The sequence below is a fragment of the Cloeon dipterum genome, chromosome 4 (assembly GCF_949628265.1).
Source record: "Cloeon dipterum chromosome 4, ieCloDipt1.1, whole genome shotgun sequence".
Taxonomy (NCBI): domain Eukaryota; kingdom Metazoa; phylum Arthropoda; class Insecta; order Ephemeroptera; family Baetidae; genus Cloeon; species Cloeon dipterum.
Window position 1 is genome coordinate 1,524,758 of NC_088789.1, and position 19,684 is coordinate 1,544,441.

Here is a 19,684-nt window from a genome sequence, read left to right on the forward strand (position 1 = left end):
GTCAACATTAACCCCTGTAAAGGCACATGGTGTAATGTACTTTGTGCATGACCGCATTACCGCCAGGAGATTTGGCCGGGATTAGGCTCTCGCGCTGATTATCAGCGCCGATCAGGCCGAAAAGAGCGGGCGCAAAATGCGCACCAACAACAAACGCGGACCGAGCTCGACCCGCGCGGATATGCATTAAAATCGAATTAATTATTCCGAGCTTGCACGTGCATGCACACACACACACACACACACACACACACACACACAATGCCCAATTTCGTTCCAGCGTAGGGTCTCTCTCTTTGTCTGAGGAGAGGGCTGGAACAGCTTAATTATTGATCAACCTGTGTGGCCCATTTTGCTCGGCGTGGCAGTCCGGTTAAAAATTAACACCGGGCACGCTATATCAATTCTAATTCAAATGCGGCGCTGCTCTCTGGCATACAGAGTCAGGAAACGCGCTCAGATTGCAGCCAATATGCAAATTCGCACCATTACTCACTGTCTGGCAAATAAAGTGTAACACAAAACAAAACACAGCCTCAAACCTGCGATGAAATTACGTCCGCCCGTCGCGTAGCCAGCTCCATTAATGGCTTTCGTTCAAATTTAAACACGCCGTGTGCCTCCACAAGGGCACCTCAATAAAAACTTGTGTTAGAGCGAAACTTTTAAATGCGCATCGTTATTTTATGCGGAGAACGTGCGACAGTTTATTTACAACTTGTCTGCGCGGTATCAAAGCATTTCAAACTCTTCAATGGACTCTTCTCAACACTCTTGTGAAACTAATATAATTCTCAATCTGAATGCGACTGTAAAAAGATCTATAAATAACCGTGTTTTACACAGATGAATACATACAGTTTAAAAAATATTAATATTCTCCGTTTTTTCCGGAAATTTGGTCATTTACCAAGATGATCATATTCATAAATCACAATATTTTATAAAGACTGTCTGCTTTGACAAAGTTTCTGAGCACACCAATCGATTCCTGAAGGTTGAATTAGGTAAAATGAACATTTTTTCCAACCAAATAGGCCTGCAAGACGAAGAACTTTTTTCCCCGCCAAAACAATATGAACGCGAGAACTGCGCATGCGTCAGAGCTGGCTGGATCTGACAAAGAAGTCTTTCCGTAGAGGCGGTCTCTCTGCAAGTGCTTAAACCAGCTCTCATGCATGCGCATTTCTCGCATTCATATTGTTTTGGCGGGAAAAAAGTTCGCACGTTGCGCTGATGCACTTTTTGGGCGGGAAAATATCGATTTTAAACCCAATTCGATCCTCAAGAATCGATTGGTGTGCTCAGAAACTCTGTCAAAGACGGTATTTAAGTTAACAATGAAGCTCTTTCTTAATAATTTCTCTCCTTTTCACGTGAAAAATTATAGACTGACTTTTAAAATATTTATTATCATTTCCCTAAGGACCTTTGATCTTTTTCCAATTTATAATGATATAAAAAATTCAGTCTTTTAACGCTATCTCCATCAAACAACTATAACGAAGCGGCACAGACCGATAAGAAGGCTGACCCAAAAGGTGCTCCAAATCTTATCTTGGAGAAACAAGTTCAGTAACCTCACTCCAATAGAAACCACGCACGCTTTTCCTCACATCTGTGAAAGAACGGCTGCCCTTGCGCTTTTGGGCTTTGCAGGTGCGATGAGAGGGCCCATATTAACGCGTGGCACATAAACAGGCGGGACGAGGGATTTGTCACATGTTTACAGCGACAATAAAAGCAGCCTGCAAACAAATGAACTGGGAATCAGCACATAAACTTAAAATTAGCCCAAAATCTCGACAACAACAGCGTCGAGCGAGAAAAGAAGGTTGATCCGCCGAAATAACCGCGACGGCGCACGTGATTAAAATTGTGTGTGACGATATTCGACCCTATTAGAGGTCGTAATTTATGGTGTAACATGTGCGTTAACCAAGAAGTTGGCCCACACGTAATTTATGTGTATAATCCGCACGCAGAAAACGCAAACTGTGTGATGTGCGTCAGGCGCGGCGCTAATAAGACGTGCGAGCGGACACACATGATGTTCTCCTGTCACACATGTGTCAAACGGCCGTTCCATTTGCCAATGATTACTCTGTTTCTCGATTTGTGGATTTCTCATTAAGGACTTAATCAAGCCAAATAAAGCAAACCAATTAATTTGTATTGTTTCACGCCACACAGCTGAATAAATAAACTCAGCCCTTAAAAGAGGGAAAATCAACCCCATTTTAGCAGTTTCAGTTCAATCATTAAATAATTTTTGATTTATGTAGCACTTAAAGTACCTGAATTCTATTTAATGTTTCAAAGATTTTTATTTACGTTAAAAGGTCCTAGAAAGAGATGGAAATCGCTGGGCCAAGAAAGAGACTTTGACGTTTTGGCCAGATGTTTCGTCCTCGATAAAAATAGAAATGAATGTTTAGAGATAAAAATAAACTATTTTTATCTTTAAAGAGAAAAGCAGCGTAGGATAGTTCATCCTTAATTTATTTTAGTGTTAACTATTTAGCAAAAATTAAGTTTAAAATGTACTTATCTCTGGCAATTCTTTGCATGTAATTCAAAACTGAGGCCATTTTTATAAAATTATTTCAACAACTGCGATAAGAGGCCGGAGAGTTGGACTCAAACGACAGAAAGGTTCCTAAATAACACTATAAATTGAAAAAATCGTGCTCCAAAAGTCTCCCTGCTGGAAATCGATTTTTTTTAGCTCATTCCAATTTTTTTTCTTGATAAACAGCACCGTTATAAAAGTTTCTAAATCAATATATCCAGTAGTTCCAAGCTCTCTATAATTGTTCATTTTGTCAACGGCGCCTTTGAAGTGCTCCCCGAACTTCAAAGCTACGTGTGTCGGCGTGGAGCAAATTAAATTTCCAGTCTATTTGTCTCAGGAAGCTTTCTCACAAGGGAGCGTGCAGCAGTATTTGTTTTGCAAAAAAACTAATTAAGCTCGTCGGGAAGCGTGCTTCAGCGAGTCTGCAACGTGCCAGAAAACGAAAACAGTTAAGTTGACAGGCAAAGCTGACGAACGGCTTGTGATCGCTGCCTCGCTTTTGACACTGCGTGTGCCTCAAACGCGAGAGCCGCGAGCGCGCGAAAATGAGTTTCTGCTATTTTCCAGCCAAGAAACTAATCCGGCCAAACAGGTGAAGGCAGCTAGGCGAGATTGATACAAAGCCTCTGGCGTTATGGATTGCCTCATCGAAAAAGAAGGATGGCTGCTTAATTAGTTCAACGTCAAGCAAATGACTGTCTTTCAGCAGCGCAGAAACCTCCAAGTGCGAACATTGGCTAAGTTCTGATTGATGAAATTTGCTCTGGAACCAGATCCAACGAGAGAAATAAAATGCCACCTCAGGTATTTCAGCGTAGAATTTTACTATGAATTATCTTACAATTCAAGTTGGTACTTCTTGCTCCAAGCTAAATGTCATTAATATAATGTAAAACTTTGATGTGACTGAAAGTTTATGTTAAAGACCGTCTTTGACGAAGTTTCTGAGCACACCAATCGATTCCTGAGAGTCGAATTAGGTAAATTGGATATTTTTTCCAACTAAAACGTCCAGCGCGGCGTGCGAACTTTTTTCCCGCAAAAAATTCGTTACGTATATGCGAGATGTGCGCATGCGTCAGAGCTGTTTTGAGTCTTCTTTGTAAGATCCAGCCAGCTCTGACGTATGCGCACTTCTCGCAAATATGTTCACATTGTTTTGGCGGGAAAAAGGTTCGCACGTCGTGCTGTGCACTTTTTGGTCTGAAAAAATATCCACTGTACCTAATTCGACCTTCAAGAATCGATTGGTGTACTCAGAAACTTCGTCAAAGATGGTCTTTAAGCCAATTGCCGTAGAATCGTGAAAACCACTATTTTTATAAATCCAAAAATCTTTTCCAACGTTGAACTACGGTGAATGGCTGGACTGATTTTTGTCTTTAGCACGTCTAAAGAAATATTTCCAGAAGCAGAATGCACAGCAGCAGGATTGAGTGTAAAATCACAGCGCAAAAGTTCATTAAATTCGAAAGAAACCAATGGCGCCATCTATTAACAATAAGGGCTTACGCAACTGGAAGAAAACAGAAAACAAATGTCCATATTTCATCAATAATTTCCTGAGTGTCTTTTTAAATGAAATATTGTGGTTGTATCAGTTGTCAAATAAGTCGTACATTTTCCCATTCAAAAGGGAATCAGTTTCTAGATCCTCGGCGAGCAGGAAAAATATATCATCCGCGTTGAATGATCTGGCGCATGCATCTATCTCAATCTGTTTTTTGGCGCAGTTAAAGGTCGTCTTTTTTGGTTGGCGCACTGATTAGGGAACATCCACTTTAACTCTTTGGCGGATCCATCAATTCAAAAGCCATTCCAAGTGGCGGGATAAACAGCGCGGCGCGGCGACTGCTGCAGCTCCCGAGTTCGCGAGCGGCGCCTGGCCGATTTATTGGGGCGCGGAGAGTGCTTTCACCCTTAATAGAGAACAAACGCCAGCCAGCCAGGCAGCACAACTCCGTGCCTCGCTCTCTCTGAATTACGCTGTTTTATGATTATTAAATTTTTCCGCAGCAGATGCTTCAGCCTGGTGTCCATAAATCACGAGAATCGACGCGCGCGCTGGTCTCTCACCGTTTGGATGCGGTGCTGAAATTGGATTCTCTCGCTCTCGCTCTCTCTTTCTCTCTCAGTCAGCTGATTGTGAGTAGCGGTGCGGATTGGATTTCTTCTGCCTGTCATCGCTTGTGACATACGGCGCTGTTTTTTTTTTACCGCAATGGTCTCGTTTCCGCACTGCCGTATAGAGGAATTATTTTCTGCGCCATCGAGTCATTTGATTGTGTTTCGAATCAATTCATTGAACACGTTCTTCGGAAGCACAACACAACATGCGGAGAACTTTTGTAGTTTATTTGTTTCTCGCTCCGAGAACAAAACAAAGCGCGCGCGGCGGTCTCTCTTTTCCCACACACTCAATAAAACTCGAATTAATTTTCAATTGAACTATCCAAACATAATTTTTTATAGATGCAGTGGCAATAATAAATGAAAGGCAATGAATGTCGTTCCGTTATTTGACAAAGTTTCTGAGCACACCGATCGATTCTTTAGGGTCGAATTAAGTAAAGTGGATGTTTTTCTGACCAAAAAGTCCAGCGCAACGTGCGAACTTTGTTTCCCGCCAAAACAACATGAATGCGAGAAGTGCGCATGCGTCAGAGCTGGTTGCAAAGAGACACCCTGTACAAACGACTTCTTTGTCAGATCCACCCAGCTCTGACGCATGCGCAGTGCGCAGTCCTCGCATTCATATTGTTTTCGTGGGAAAAAAACTTCGTGAAAAACGTCTTTAAATTAGGAAATAGTTGACTGTACTGGTGTACTGTACAATGGAAATGGATGTTACCAGCCAACTGGAAATTTTGTCAATTTTTTTCTACTCCTTTTCCCTTCCTTTCCTGATTTCGTTTGGCTCAAAAATTGGGTTCAAGTCTAATTTTCCCTGCCAATTATTCAAATTCCGTTGCATGAAAACGAAATCAATCCTTTTTGTGTATGTATCTGATTGGTAGTTGGCTGTTTCCGCACTGTCGCACACTCGTGCATTTCCTGTACTCGCATCAAATTGGCTGCATGCGCGCTGGCTCGTTCATTAAATTTCCATAGCCGTGCAATTGCGCGAGTGAAAAAGTTGAGCCGCTGCGCCATGCAGGTGCAGTGTAGAGTCGCATTAAACCGCCTTTTCTCCGCACTGCACTCGCTCGTTTGTACACGGACGCGCGGCGGCCAAATTCGATTAGTCGCTCTCTGCAGAATGCAAATGCGCCGCTGAGAGTGATTGCTTTAGCCTGGCTCATTTGCCGCCCAAAAGGGCTGAAGTTGTTGAGCGCATTTGCAGAGCGAATCGGTTCGCTGCTCCACTGATTCGCCCACCGCACTCGTCGCCATTTGAAAGTCAAAAACGGGGACAGCGCGTGCATAATGAATGTGCATTTGATTCGAAGCTCAGCACTATTTCATTGTGCCCAGCGAAACAAGAGAAATGATTTCAATGGATTGCTATTATTTATTTATACAATCTCTCCGGCTGAGAGTGAGTGAGTGAAATTTCGTCCCGTCCGTCGCACTCCACGGCTCGTAATTGGAACTGACGTTGAATGCGTGAATGTGATACAAATTGTTGATCCTCAGCTGAGTCACGATCAGGCCGATAAATGTGACCAAAGAGATAAATCGTTTCAAACAGCACAGGGACAGCTTTTTCGGCGGGGCAGAGATAAACGGAATAAAAAAAACGGGAAATATGAAACAAGATTTTTGGATGATTTTAAATTAATAAAAGACCGTCTTTGACAAATTTTATGAGCACACTAATTGATTCTTTAGGGTATCGAATTAGGTAAAGTGGACATTTTATTCATCCAAAAGGTTGAGCGCGACGCGTGCGTAGCATAAGTATAACTTTTTTCCTGCCAAAACAATATGAATTCGAGAAGTGCGCATGCGTCAGAGCTGGCTGGATCTGACAAAGAAGTCATTCGTGCAGGCGGTCTCTCTGCAAGTGCTCAAACCAGCTCTGACGCATGCGCACTTCTCGCATTCACATTGTTTTGGCGGGAAAAAACAGTTCGCACGTCGCGCTGGACTTTTTGGTAGGAAAAAATGTCCACTTTACCTAATTCGACCCTCAAGAATCAATTGGTGTGATCAGAAACTTTGTGACAGACGGTCTTTAATTTAGTTAAAAACAAAACTAAACAAACAATGCTGCATTGGCGCGGTTGAGAAATTTAAAAACCATTTTTTTACTCAGAAAGCTTTAGTGGTGAATAAAAATACATTTATATTACCTGGAAGGGAAAAAGAGTGAAAGGAGCTGTGTTAACACTTACAGAAATAAATAATGCATTCTCTGCAGACAGCACAGCTTGTCAGGACGTCGTCTCCAGCGTTTGCTTTTTTACTACATCAACATCTTTCTTTCCGCGTGGTGCTTCTACAAGTGAGTTTACTAATTTCCTTATATCCTTTTACACAAAAGTTCTCCCGATTAACTTTCGTGCTTAGCCACGTAAACAAAAATATTTTATCCTAATCTAATAAGAATATAAATTAAATATGTAGGTCATATTTTTTAGCTAGTGGCATGCAATCAGTATAAAAAAATTCAGAATTATGCATTCGCAATCTGCATAATGATTCCATAAATATCTCAAATTCCCCCGCTGGAGAAATGGTGTATTTATAATAAACGTCAAGTTTACCGCTGATACATCTAATCATCAGATTTATAAACGCGCCTTTTTGTAGGACGCAGTTATTTCCCGCTTCCTCCTCGCATGAAAAAAGCAAATAAACGACCCGCACGCATCGGGCGTTCTTGCGAGGGCGAGATGCACACGTAAGATTAAGCACCAATTGGGTAAAAGCTCGAGGCTGCGGGGCGGTAATGCAGAAAAGCGATTGCGTTGCACAACTGCAGCTCCCCGCGGACTAAAGTGCAGCAGTCGGCTCTCGCTGGGGGTTGCGGGGGCGCCGGCACAAAAATCCACCCCGGCGGACAATTGGAGCAATATAATATGCGGCGGCAAGCAATTGGCCTGGAAAGGCAGCGGAACGGGAAATATGCAAATTGCATAGCGGCGATGGTGCACACGAGTATGTGCACAAAGCGACCGGTCGCGTCCTCCAGATCCGTGCGCGGCCGCAATTAACTTATCTCGAGGCCGCCGCGACGACCGGCTCCATTTATCATCGGGCCCCGCGGGGCGCAACCACTATGCACCGCCGCGGAAAACAAAAGCATCTCGCACTCGACTGGCTGATATTTTGCTGACCTACAAATGTCCCTTGCCAAAGCAGATTTGGGCCTAACTAAAATTTGATACGTATTTTCCCCAATTTTTGGTTAGTTCTACAGCTTTTAGAATGTGATGAAAAATTGTCCCATGACAATTCTGAACTTTGCGGATGGATTTTTTTTCAAGACATTCCCACTTCAACTTTAAAAAATAGGAATTTTTCAATTTTTGCTGCTTTTGGAGCTCCAAATCTCGGGTTCTAACAATCAGAATTGCAAAAACTGCCCACCGTTGGACTCGTATCAATCTCTTCTAACCAGCTGAAGGGTGTAGGGATGCTTACCCTCCACCCCTAAGTTGATATATACTTCAAACCTCTTGAAAAAAGTAAAATATTTCAGAGCTCTGATTTTTTTTTTTATTAATTTTCATTTGATTTAAGAATATTTTCTGTTTTACTTTTAAAAGAAGGGACAGGGTGGAATTTTAGAAGGAGTTTTGGATAATTTAAAATATTTTTTAATCCCAGAGAAAATTTTATTATCTAAATTGTAGCAATCGGGTTGAAAGGAGATGGGGGTGAACACCCCTTAAACACTTTTGCTGGTTGGTGGAGGTTGAGACGAATCTAATGGTGGGTAGTTTTTGCAATTCTGATAATTAGAGCCTGAGATTTAGAGTTGCAATGAACCTGAAAAATCGAAAAATGTCTTTTTTCAATTTTTAGGAGTGGAATTTACCGAAAACTAAAAATAACACCACTCTGTAATTTTCAGCCTGCTTTTTTACTGCGGGGCATTATTATTATTCTTTGAAAAAGGAAAACCCTGGATTATTAGACTCTTTTTGGAGCCTATTATCGGATTTTAAAGGTTTAGTCAGGTTTTTATTTAATTTTTCATCTTCTATACAGGAAATATTTTCTCAAAGTTAAACGCGATAAAATTTATAAGTATAGGTATTTCAGTGAAACAGCAGACTATTCAAAAAGAGAGAAAACACTGATCTTAAGAAACGTAACAAACACAGAGACTGAGATATTGCCGAGTTAATTAAAAACTCTAAAATAAACAAGGAAGCTAGAAGTCCTGTAATTAATTTACCTATCAAAAATGCAACCAACCTCGAGTGAAACTTGCATATTTATTTTGTATGATTTGTTTTGTTCATGAAAAAACAAACAGGATAATTTAAAGCGCAATTATAGAGGCGTGGTGCTACTCTGCGCAAATTACTGATGCACCAATAGAAACATACTACTGCAGAAGGGTGAGCGGTGAGCCCACAACTCATTGAGCATTTGCGAAGCCTTTCGAAAGCAAATTGGGAAGAAGAGTGCGTGCGATGCAGAAATTCAGTCATTAATTGGCTCGGACCGTTGAAGGACGCGTGGCCAAAATGAATGAAACGTGCTCAAATCGATTGCAGAAGCCTCACAATAGCAAGTCGAGGAATGCCACAGATGCGTCAATGCGGGAAACCTATGCATGAATCGAATGCTCGCACACACTCGTAAATTTACGCTCTATTTGTCGAGCTAAATAGCAATAATATTTCTGGAGAGTTCTCCATTAGATCACCAGGGTCCAGATTGCGATCTGTGTTTTAGTTCCCGCCGGTCAGAAATCAATATGGCGTCGAAATAATGGAGGCCAATCCGGAGACAGTCCAGCGGCCAATCAGATGCGTCGAAAAAGATGCGTGCCGACCGAATAATTTCATTCCCGCGTATTTCGTTACATTTCCATTAGCCTGATGTGTCATCTAACGGTCGATTCGCCAATTACCGGCGTAATGAGCTGTTAGTAAAGAAATAACAACAAAAATATTCATTTTTCTGATGATATTTTCATGATAAATTTTCCAAGTTTACGTTTACAACTTTCCCGCCGTACTCTATTAGACGCCACGTCTGCGCGTCGCCTGAATCCGGATGCATTCCGCGGCTATTTAGGCGCAAAAAAGAGAAACTGGGCCATAAAAATTTATATCTATCCGCATAGTTTCAGGGCGCACCGAAACGAAACGAGCCTTTGGGGTATGGAAGAGCAGGCCTCTTGAATTCTAGGCAGAGGACCATTTCATCCGATACAACAGAGGGCTGAGAGATAACATTTGTTACAACCCTTGTCCATGAAAATCTAAGAGCCGTCGACAACAGCATCTCTTGTGTGTAGTGTTTTTTTTCTGCTCGGGTTGCATGTGTATTGAGTGGAGCACAATATGCATCGCTCTCTCACACACGAGTGGAGCATGGAGTATCATGTCAGAGGGTAATTAAAAGAATAAATTACCCGGCTATTGCGGCGGGCTCATCCTCCAGTCTAGAGCACAGCTGCTCTCCAGATCGGCCCCTTTCCATTCGAAAGGCAGGCAACCTGCCCAACACACGGCAATAAGTCTCTTGGCCGAGTGCAGTAACAGTCACGCCACGTGAAGATGAAAGGCGCACTCGCTTGTTTAGACAAAACAATAAAGTTTACCGGCTCAACTAACACAGAGTCGACCGCAGCAAACAAAGCCCGTTTTTCCACGCCGAGTTAGTTTGTCAGCCGGTGGAATACAAACGCCCTGGCAAATCCATCGATTCTCGCTTCAGTGTGTTTGAATTTTTGTCTCTAACAAAAGAGTTTTAGTTTGCGTTGGAATAAAAGTCCACTGATTTTCTGCGACCACTAGTTCGAATTAAACTCAAACAAACTGGAGAAAATTAATTAAAATCAGTATTTGTGCCTTTAGGAAAACATTCAAAGTTGAAGAAAAAAATGTAAATTAATTTAGCCATCCCAATATTTGCAAGCTGTAGAATGAAAACCCTTGGAGGCGTGCCTGGCGAATGAGTAAATGAATTTTAGGTACCTTTCAATTCATCAATGAAATGCCTGTTTGTTGGTTTCAGTAATCTTATTAACGAGTTAGAGGTTACTTTTATTTATTTTTAAGGATTTGCAGAGCTTTTCAAGCAATTAATCTCAACGTTTTTAAAAGTTTACTCCTCTCATTAGATATTGCATTTTTGGTTCAATTATTAGGTTCAAATATAAGCGACGGCTCTAGTAAAACTACAACAAAACAGTCCTCAGGTTGCGTGACCTGAGGAAGGTCAGTGACAGGCAAGTGTGAAAAATCGTCGCCTAGTATCGCCAAATAGTATGCTCGAAATTAGTGAAAAAAGCATTAAAACCGGCCTCGGCGCAGATCGCAGGTCGGGGTACCCTGAAAAAGGTCGTTCCAGTACCAAAGGTAAAAGCCCTTCTCAAGACCTATCCGATGAGGGGTCGTGGTTGACGATCGGATGAACTACCGAATTTTAACAAAAATAAAATTATTTTCGCTAGAGAACATTATACGCCGTGCAAAGAGAAAAAACGAAAAAATAACATTAATTTTAATTTTTCTATGGGCACGAAAAATCTGAAAATCGGTTTACAGACCGGTGGTTGACCTGCGCGTTGCGATGAAGTTGGTAAAACTCTTCAATTTTGGTGCATTTGGAAAAAAATGGAGAATTTTCGACTGCCCAGGTTATCCTTTTGGAGAAAGTTCAAAAACCACGTTTTTCAAAGTTCAAAATCATTCCCCTCCGAGGATTTTGATCGGATCAGCTCGTATTTTGTCTTAAAATTATCATAGATACATTTTGCGTGGACTGAGCAGCCTTTTTTCGAATTTTTATCCTAGACTGGAAGTCGGAAAGTGTCGAAAAAAAAACGCAAAATTCCATTATATGATCAAAGTTGATAAAAATCTCACAAATTGTTCTTTATTCGTTGCTTATTGTTCGCTGACTGAGCTCATTGTATGAAACTATATATAAACATCAGAAATTAAATTTGCACAGTAGGACCTGGAAAATGGCTCACGAGTGGTGCAAAGTTTTAATAAAAGGTGTCAGAGCTTTTCTCTCGGTGAAAATTGCCTGGTGCCGCAAAAACGGCACGTTTGCAAGCAGACACGGAACAATTCGGTGAAGAAATAGCGCGCTACTGCCTAATTGACATATTTCTCAAGTGAATTTCGGCGGCGAGCAAAAAACGTGTCGGCGGATGCAAGAAGAAAGAAAAAGTGGCGAAATATGAGAGCGGCGGCGGCGGCCGTGGCGAAAGTGAGAGGGAACGTGGTCCACCGACCTGAGGGCCGGGTCACGGTGGCGAGGTCAGGGGTGGCGGGTGGCGGGTGGCGAGCGCGCACCCCTTCCGCCTGGCTGCGAGGAGCGGTGCTGCAGTGCGGCTAGGAGCGCGCCCCGCCACGGGCCGTGTCGAACACCAATGCAGGCGGCAGGCCGTGCCGTGCCGAAATCGGTGCCCCGCCGCCCCTCCGCGCCCGCCCCGGCGGGCGCACTCGCCACCGACCGGCACCCACCCCGCCCAACCCCCGGCACGCACATACTCACTCGCTGTTAATTGTTTTTCGGCCTGTTTTGCATGAGTTACATGAATTATTCTTCCCTTCGGCAGCCCCCGAGAGGAATTCGCATCCCGCCTCTGAGGGGTGCTTTTTTGCACGCGCTTCCTGTTGCTGCCCCATTTAATTTTATTTTGTTTGCTCGAAGCTTAAGAACGCATTCAGCCCTGGGGGTTGTTTGCTGATGCACCCTGCGTTCCGCGCCGATGTTCGGGGCTATCGCAGCTTCGCAAATAATTAAGGGGATGTTGTCGTTTAGTTTAACGCCGTGTTTTATTTTGTGGCGCGCGTAATCTTGCGAATTATGCATTTTGGCCAAATGTGCCGGGCTGCACCCCTCCCGCACAAACAAAACGATGCTCCTTTTATGCCTATTAAAAATTATAGTTGCCACCAGGCTGCAGAATTTAGGGTTTAAAACATGCTTACTTTTCTCTCTTTACTGCTCAAATTTTTGACAGAATGTTTAAAAAATTTAAACTATATAATATTTTGGTGTTTGTTCTCCTCCAAGTGGCAAATAATTTAAAAAAATTATGGTTTTACCAGCCGTGAAATTTTGAGAGGGGCGGCTGACTGAATTTTGTAAATTTTTTTCGGTGGTAATTTTTTCATCCGGTTTTATTTTAGTTTTTTTACGTTTTTTTAATTTAAAATTAGTCTTTAAGCAACAGGGAGTAGCGGCTGACTGTATAGGTTACCCAAATTAATCATGTATATAGCGAGCTGCTTTAGATCTCAATTCAATTCAATTCGTTTTTATTTCTCCAAACAAGTCATATTATGTTACAAACATTTAAAGTCATGAAAATCACGAAAGGAGAAATAAGGCATTTGTAGTGCTAGCGAACAACCCGCTGAAACTCGTGAATAAAATAGTAGCAAAATTTACCACTACTTTAAACACTCGCCACACTACAGCCTATGCTACATTAAATCTACATCACATTTGACATCACATACAATTTACAATACTTGGGAAACTGGGAACTTGGACACAATTTAATTACGGAACGGGAGGGAATTCCACTGCTGCGCGATTCGGAAAGAAAACGAGCTCAATCCAAGGTCAGTGCGCGTTCGAGGAGGAATCAGTCTGTGCTCGCCGTCCGCATTTCTCATTGTCCTGCCCACCATAATTCGCTCCATTGCGTCCATGTCAGCTTCTCCATCAAGACATTTTCTAAAGAAAGTCATGTCGTTAAGGCTGAGCTCTAGGAAAAAATGCTTTTAATTTGATAAGAAAAGCATTTTTGTATTATAATTATTGCTTCAGTATTCCAGGATTGGTTACTAAATGGTTTAATTTTCATTTAAAGACCATCTTTGATGAAGTTTCTGAGCACACAAATCGATTCTTGAGGGTCTAAGTAGGTAAAGTTGATATTTTTCCAACCAAAAAGTCCAGGGCGACGCGTGACCTTTTCCCGCCAAAACAATTTGAATGCGAGAAGTGCGCATGCGCGTAGAGCTGGTTTGAGGACTTGCAGAGAGACCGCGCCTGTACGAATGACTTCTTTGTCAGATCCAGCCAACTCTGACGCATGCGCACTTCTCGCATTCACTAAGTTTTGGCGGGAAAAAAGTTTGCACATCGCGCTGGACTTTTTGACCAGGAAAAATATCCACTTTACCTAATTCGACCGTCAAGAATCGATTGGTGTGCTCAGAAACTTCGTCAAAGACGGTCTTCAAATTAAAACTTATTGCGAATCAGCAGAGGGTAACTTTACCCTATACATCCCCACATCCAAACGAAGCAAAAAATATCATTAAAACAGGGAATATCAGTCTGTTGGTTCATACCACTTTATACATATATCCCATAGGAATCATTTTAACGACCCCATCAAAATATGAATTCATTTTTTATCTTTTTAATACTTGGAAGCTGATGTTTTGACAGGGAAATATCAGCAAATATAAAAGTTATGGATTCCTTCTGTCGATATGCATTTAAATGTGAAAATGGGGGAGACCAATCGCATGTTTGCAATTTCCATCCAGAAGTTGTGCTGCTGGGGTTTAGAATCACAAGTTAAGCCGCTGATGGAGTGGTGACTTTTATATTGGGACCCTCTGCGCGGAAAGATATTTGCAATAAATCAGCTCGCCAGTGTTGCAAATCCCGCGCCGTCGGCGGCAGGCAGCACCCTCCCAAAACAGAAATTCCCTTATAGTTGCCGGAATCTATGCAGGTCATCGTGATTTATTCCGATGCATGAAAGTGCACGGGGCCGAATATAGAAAAAATAGAATAACGCGCACGACGTGAACAAAGGGAGGCTGAAACAATTGCTTGTGGCGTGGCTTTGTGTCCTTTATGCAGAAGGCCTTTATCGCTTGTGACATTCAAAGCCTTGATGCCATACAACGCACCTTAAGACCCGAAGCTTCTCCATCGAAAAATTTGTGCGACAAACGTCAGCGCTTGTGTAACGTGTGTTTGATTGGTTTTGTCATTCAGATAATAGAGGCACAATTTTTCTCTTGGGTTTAATTTCCAACTGAATTCTAATGAATCTAATGTACAGAAAGAAATTTAGATTTGATTTGGAACAAGGCTGTGACTTTTAAAGGCTTAATTAGGCCAGCTTGTACAGTAAAAAAAGACCTTGCTACAGTACAAATTCGAATATTTAAAATTTTCTCCAAAATTTGCAGCACTTGATCACATTTTCTCGGCAGATTCCGATTCCTCTCGTCGAGATTTGCCCAACAGCGTATGAAACCTTTTAGGGAAACTCTTTGTTTTGAAATAAAATAGGATTTCAAGTCCTATAGTAGAGAGACAGAGCTAACTTTTCTGCCACATTTCTAAAAAATGTACGCTGCTACTTAGCTCAATTTTGGCTTCAACCGAATCCTAAAAGATGATTTCATGCATTGGCAACAAGGATTCTCCAGGATTTTGCAGTATCAATCCAAATATGGGCAAACAAATTTGGATATGAATAATAATTACAGGAGATTTTCTTAACGAGCAAATATGCCAATTAATCATAAATATTGTCAGTTTTGTGGGGAGTAATGAGCAAAACATTAACTTTGGCACGCGATTACAGCCAGGCCACCCCGGCGGCAGTAAATAAATTCAACAGCACGTGTTAATTGGGTAGTAATCCGTTTGCGTTCGCAAGTTTCGAGTGTGCGTCGGTCGAGAGAATAACTCTCACATCGGCCGGGCCCCATTGAAAGCCAATCTTGCTGAGCCAACAACACTTAACAAAGGCTTATTAAAGCAAATTAATTAATTATCGGAGATTAGACCTCCGGGGCCAGTGCTGGATCGCTGTGCTTTCAGCCCTGCGGCGGCGGCGGCGGCGGCGGGAACGCGCGCGCGTCTCGATCGGCGCCCAGCGGCTATTTTACACGCGCTCGATGCGTCTAATTTAATTTCGTCCATTGTGCGAGCGCATAAAAAGCATAAATGTGCCGATGACCGGGTGCAAAAGGGTCTTTGAAGAGCGGCAAGCTCGAGATTTATCTGCGGTGGCGCAAAAAGTGTTTGTGGAAAACAAAGATGTGACTGACGGAGGAAAAGAACACAGGGGAATTTTGAGCTGCTTTCAAAGGGGTTTAACTCGATGACACTCGAAAGTAACCTCTCGCCTCCTTGCATGGATTACTTTTGACACGTGCTCGAAAAGGTCAAAATGCGCCAAAGCAGAGAGAGTGACGTCGGAAATATCTTTCCATCCGTAACAGCGATTTGTGGATAAAGAATGTTATTTTCACTCTGCGACTCGGCGATGAAATATTCATCAGAAGCACTGCTATTAAAACCGTTAAAACCTGCGTGCGTCAGCAAGGGTAAAACATCGGATTTGGATGAAATTCGAGCAATACCTAAAAGGCAGGCGAACAGTTTTATTATAATATGTACACTGTATATTAAAAGTCTCGTCATGACGAGGATAAAGCTTGCCAAAACGCGATGACACGATTATAATGTGTTTCAAAATGAAAGGTTTCTCCATGTTAAAGTTTCCCGCTGAAAATGGCATGCACAGAGCCTTGATGCGTGCGAATCTCTTGGCGAATCCTTCCACTCCCTCCAAGCAGAAAAGTTCATGCCTGTCCTTGGCCAATGAGATGGCGGGATTGAGTCACCTGACTGCTCGAACTGTGTGAGCTTCACTGCTTGGAGCAGGCGACAGTAGAGACATCTGCGTATACCCAGCCAGAGCTGTGAAGCACACGCAGTTTGCAAAGTCACGTGACTCAATCCCGCTATCTCATTGGCTAAGAGTGGAAAGGAGAAGCCAAGAGATATGCGCACGCATCAAGGCTTATGTGAGTGCCTGCTCTTAGCCAATGAGATGGCGGGATTGAGTTACGTGACTTCTCAAACTGCGGGTGCTTCACTGATCTCGCTAGATGTCGCTACCGTCGCCTGCTCCAGCTGTAGCTTTCTTCCCAGACGCTTTTGCAACGCGAATTTCTCAGTTGTTTTATTTCCCGCGGTCATGGTTTCGACTTATGCTGTAGATCAACTCGTGTGCTTTCGTTTGACACCAATTGAGATAGTAATTTTGACACAGAGCCGCTAAATAAAACTCATTTACCATGGCAAAAAATAGGAATCTGCGCAGGGCAAATGCGCGTCGGTCCGCTGATCCGCGCGACTCTGAATATAAGGTCTCCAAGCGTCAATATCAACTTGGCCAGGTTTATCCTTGTCACGGCGAGACTTTTTAGATACTGTGTATTTATACAATGAACCAATCGCATAATAAATGTGGGAACACGTGTGCCGGCATATACATATAAGCGTCGGCAATTTCAATAATTGCAGCAGCTGTAATTACACGGCCGGCTGATTGTGCTGAGCGAATGCAAAAGTGGCTACGAAACAAATTGAGGCGCCGGCGGTGAAATTGCAATAAGTGGCCGAGGCCTAACGAACACTCTTTCTTTCAACTTCATTCACATCGGCGAGCGCGCGTGCTGGGAAAAAGAAGCATTATAGTGAAGTGCTCTGGCGATAAATAATGAACAGGCATAGAGAAGAGACGCCAACTCGCAGCCAGTTGATCTTGCAAATGAGAGAGTTGTCGCTTGCGCAAGCCGTGGCCGATTGATCTGTGCGAGTCAAAAGGTTAATGAGCTGAAATTTGGCAGCAGGTGCATGTCACTGACTGACTGCGAGAGGTTAAAAGCTGCGAAATAACAAACCACCCAACGCGCGCGCAAACACATTCGAAAGAGTTGGTTGGTGAGTGCTGGCGGCCAGTGTTGCAATTAATCATTATCTCCGCGTGTCCATCATTATACGGTTCTGAAAAGGAAAGTGGCGCAAGTGCACGCTTAAATTATTTGTCGATCGAGAAATGCAGACTTGCAGACCGCACAGACGAGGTTACAATTACTCGAGTGATGCAACGTGTTCATTTGAAAAGCACCAGGAAATAAACGAATTCATCTTTTCATTTCCTCAAAAACAGACTTAAAAGTCAGTAGTTTTCTTGGTAATTTATTTTTACGTGTTATTGAGATGCTTAGAAAAGATATGAACTATTTTTAGACAAAAACAGGATATTGGCCGCTATATAATCAGATATAAATAAATTTAAGTGTGGTGAAAAAGTCTCGAGCCTGCTTTTTTCACGCTCGGGGCCTTCAATTTAATCGTTCGCACAAAAAGATATTCGCGCTTGTCTTAAAAACCGTCTTTGACAAAGTTTCTGAGCACACCAATCGATTCCTGAGGGTCGAATTAGGTTAAGTGGTTATTTTTTCGGACCAAATCGTCCAGCGCGACGTGCGAACTTTTTTCCCGCCAAAACAATATGAATGCGAGAAGTGCGCATGCGTCAGAGCTTGTTTGAGCACTTGCAGAGAGACCACCTGTACGAATGACTTCGTTGTCAGATCCAGCCAGCTCTCACGCATGCGCACTCCTCGAATTCATATTGTTTTGGCGGGAACAAGTTCTACTTGTGCTACGCACGTCGCGCTCGACATTGTGGTCGAAAAAATGTCCATTTCACCTAATTCGACCCTCAATAATCGATTGGTCTGCTAAGAAAATTTGTCAAAGAAGGTCTTTAAGAAAGAGAAAATTCGGAGCGATGATTAAATTTTTCCCAAATTATAAACGATCATTAACTAAAATTAATTTTCCTCTTTTCTCATCAAGCACGAAGCACTTAACCTGTCAAAATGAATTTTAAAGATTTGAATTCAGATGGGATCACAAAAAATGTTTCCTCGCTCTATTAATTCAGGGGAAATTCAAGAGAGTTGCGTGTTTCTAACAAGATTTCACAACTGATGGTCTGTCTAAAAATACACGAGAGGAAGCTGGTCAAACATGACATTATAATGTTAGCAGTTGCACAATTGGTGTATTCCCAATTTCGGAAACTGATCGAACTTGTTTGGCAGGCTGTGTCAGTTGTTGTCAGTGTGTGTGTGTGTATGTATAGAAATGAGAAGAGACGCGGCGTCGCCACAAACAACTGTCCTTGACCCCTTTTCTGGCATTTCGACGAATCCGCTTGCAAATCGCATCGAAGAGCGCGGCACAAAAATCAATGTGAAAGCTCACTCTCTGCTCTCCGCGGACCAGCATAATGTATGCGATGCCACTCGATGCAAAACCCGAGCCATTTTTTCCCGGGCAAAAACCTATCAGTCTCTCACTGATGCGCCAATATTATATCCTCCTAGAAACTAATGTGATTTTTTTGCTGGAAAATTTTACTTTTGATGCAGCTCTCCGTTAATACTATTATTAAATTTCCGCGGTTTCAACTTTAATCTGATCAAATAATTCCCAACAAAATTTCCTCTAAGCACATTGTAAATTAGCAATTTTAAAATTTATAAAATGGAAAAAATTATCAGTTATATTTTTTAGACCCGAAAATTATAAATTAATCTAGAAAATATTTTTAACTAAAAGGAAACTTCCCTTTTACGTCTTTTAGTGACAAATTTGGGTAAAAATGCGGTGTTTACTCTGATTTTAAACCACTTTAGACGCCAAAACCGCAAAAGAAACACGATTTGACACCATGCAAACATCGCGCAGGGGTTGGGAGGAAAATCAGTCGAGGAAAAATTCCCTTCCACACGCCTCGATGGAGGCAAACGTGACCAGTATTTCTTAGGATGGGTTTTGACCCTCTCCGATAACACGTGTCTCGCCGACTGCAGCAACAGGGATTTCCCTTCAATGCACCAACGCAAAACGTGCAAATTATTGAAACAAAAGATGAGTGCAGCATGTGTACAAGTGTAACCTGTGGAGCGGGGAAATGGCAAGCCGCTGAATTATGCAGGCTGTTTGACAAAGAACAACGCCGCGTGCAACCCCTGTGTACCCGCCCGCCCGCCTGCACATCATATTCCGAGTACACATTCCGGGTATTAGCACACACAGGGCCCACGGCACGCCAGCTGGGTTGAAGTGCCGCCCTCAGTCAGTGTTCAGTGTTGTTGGTGTGCACGT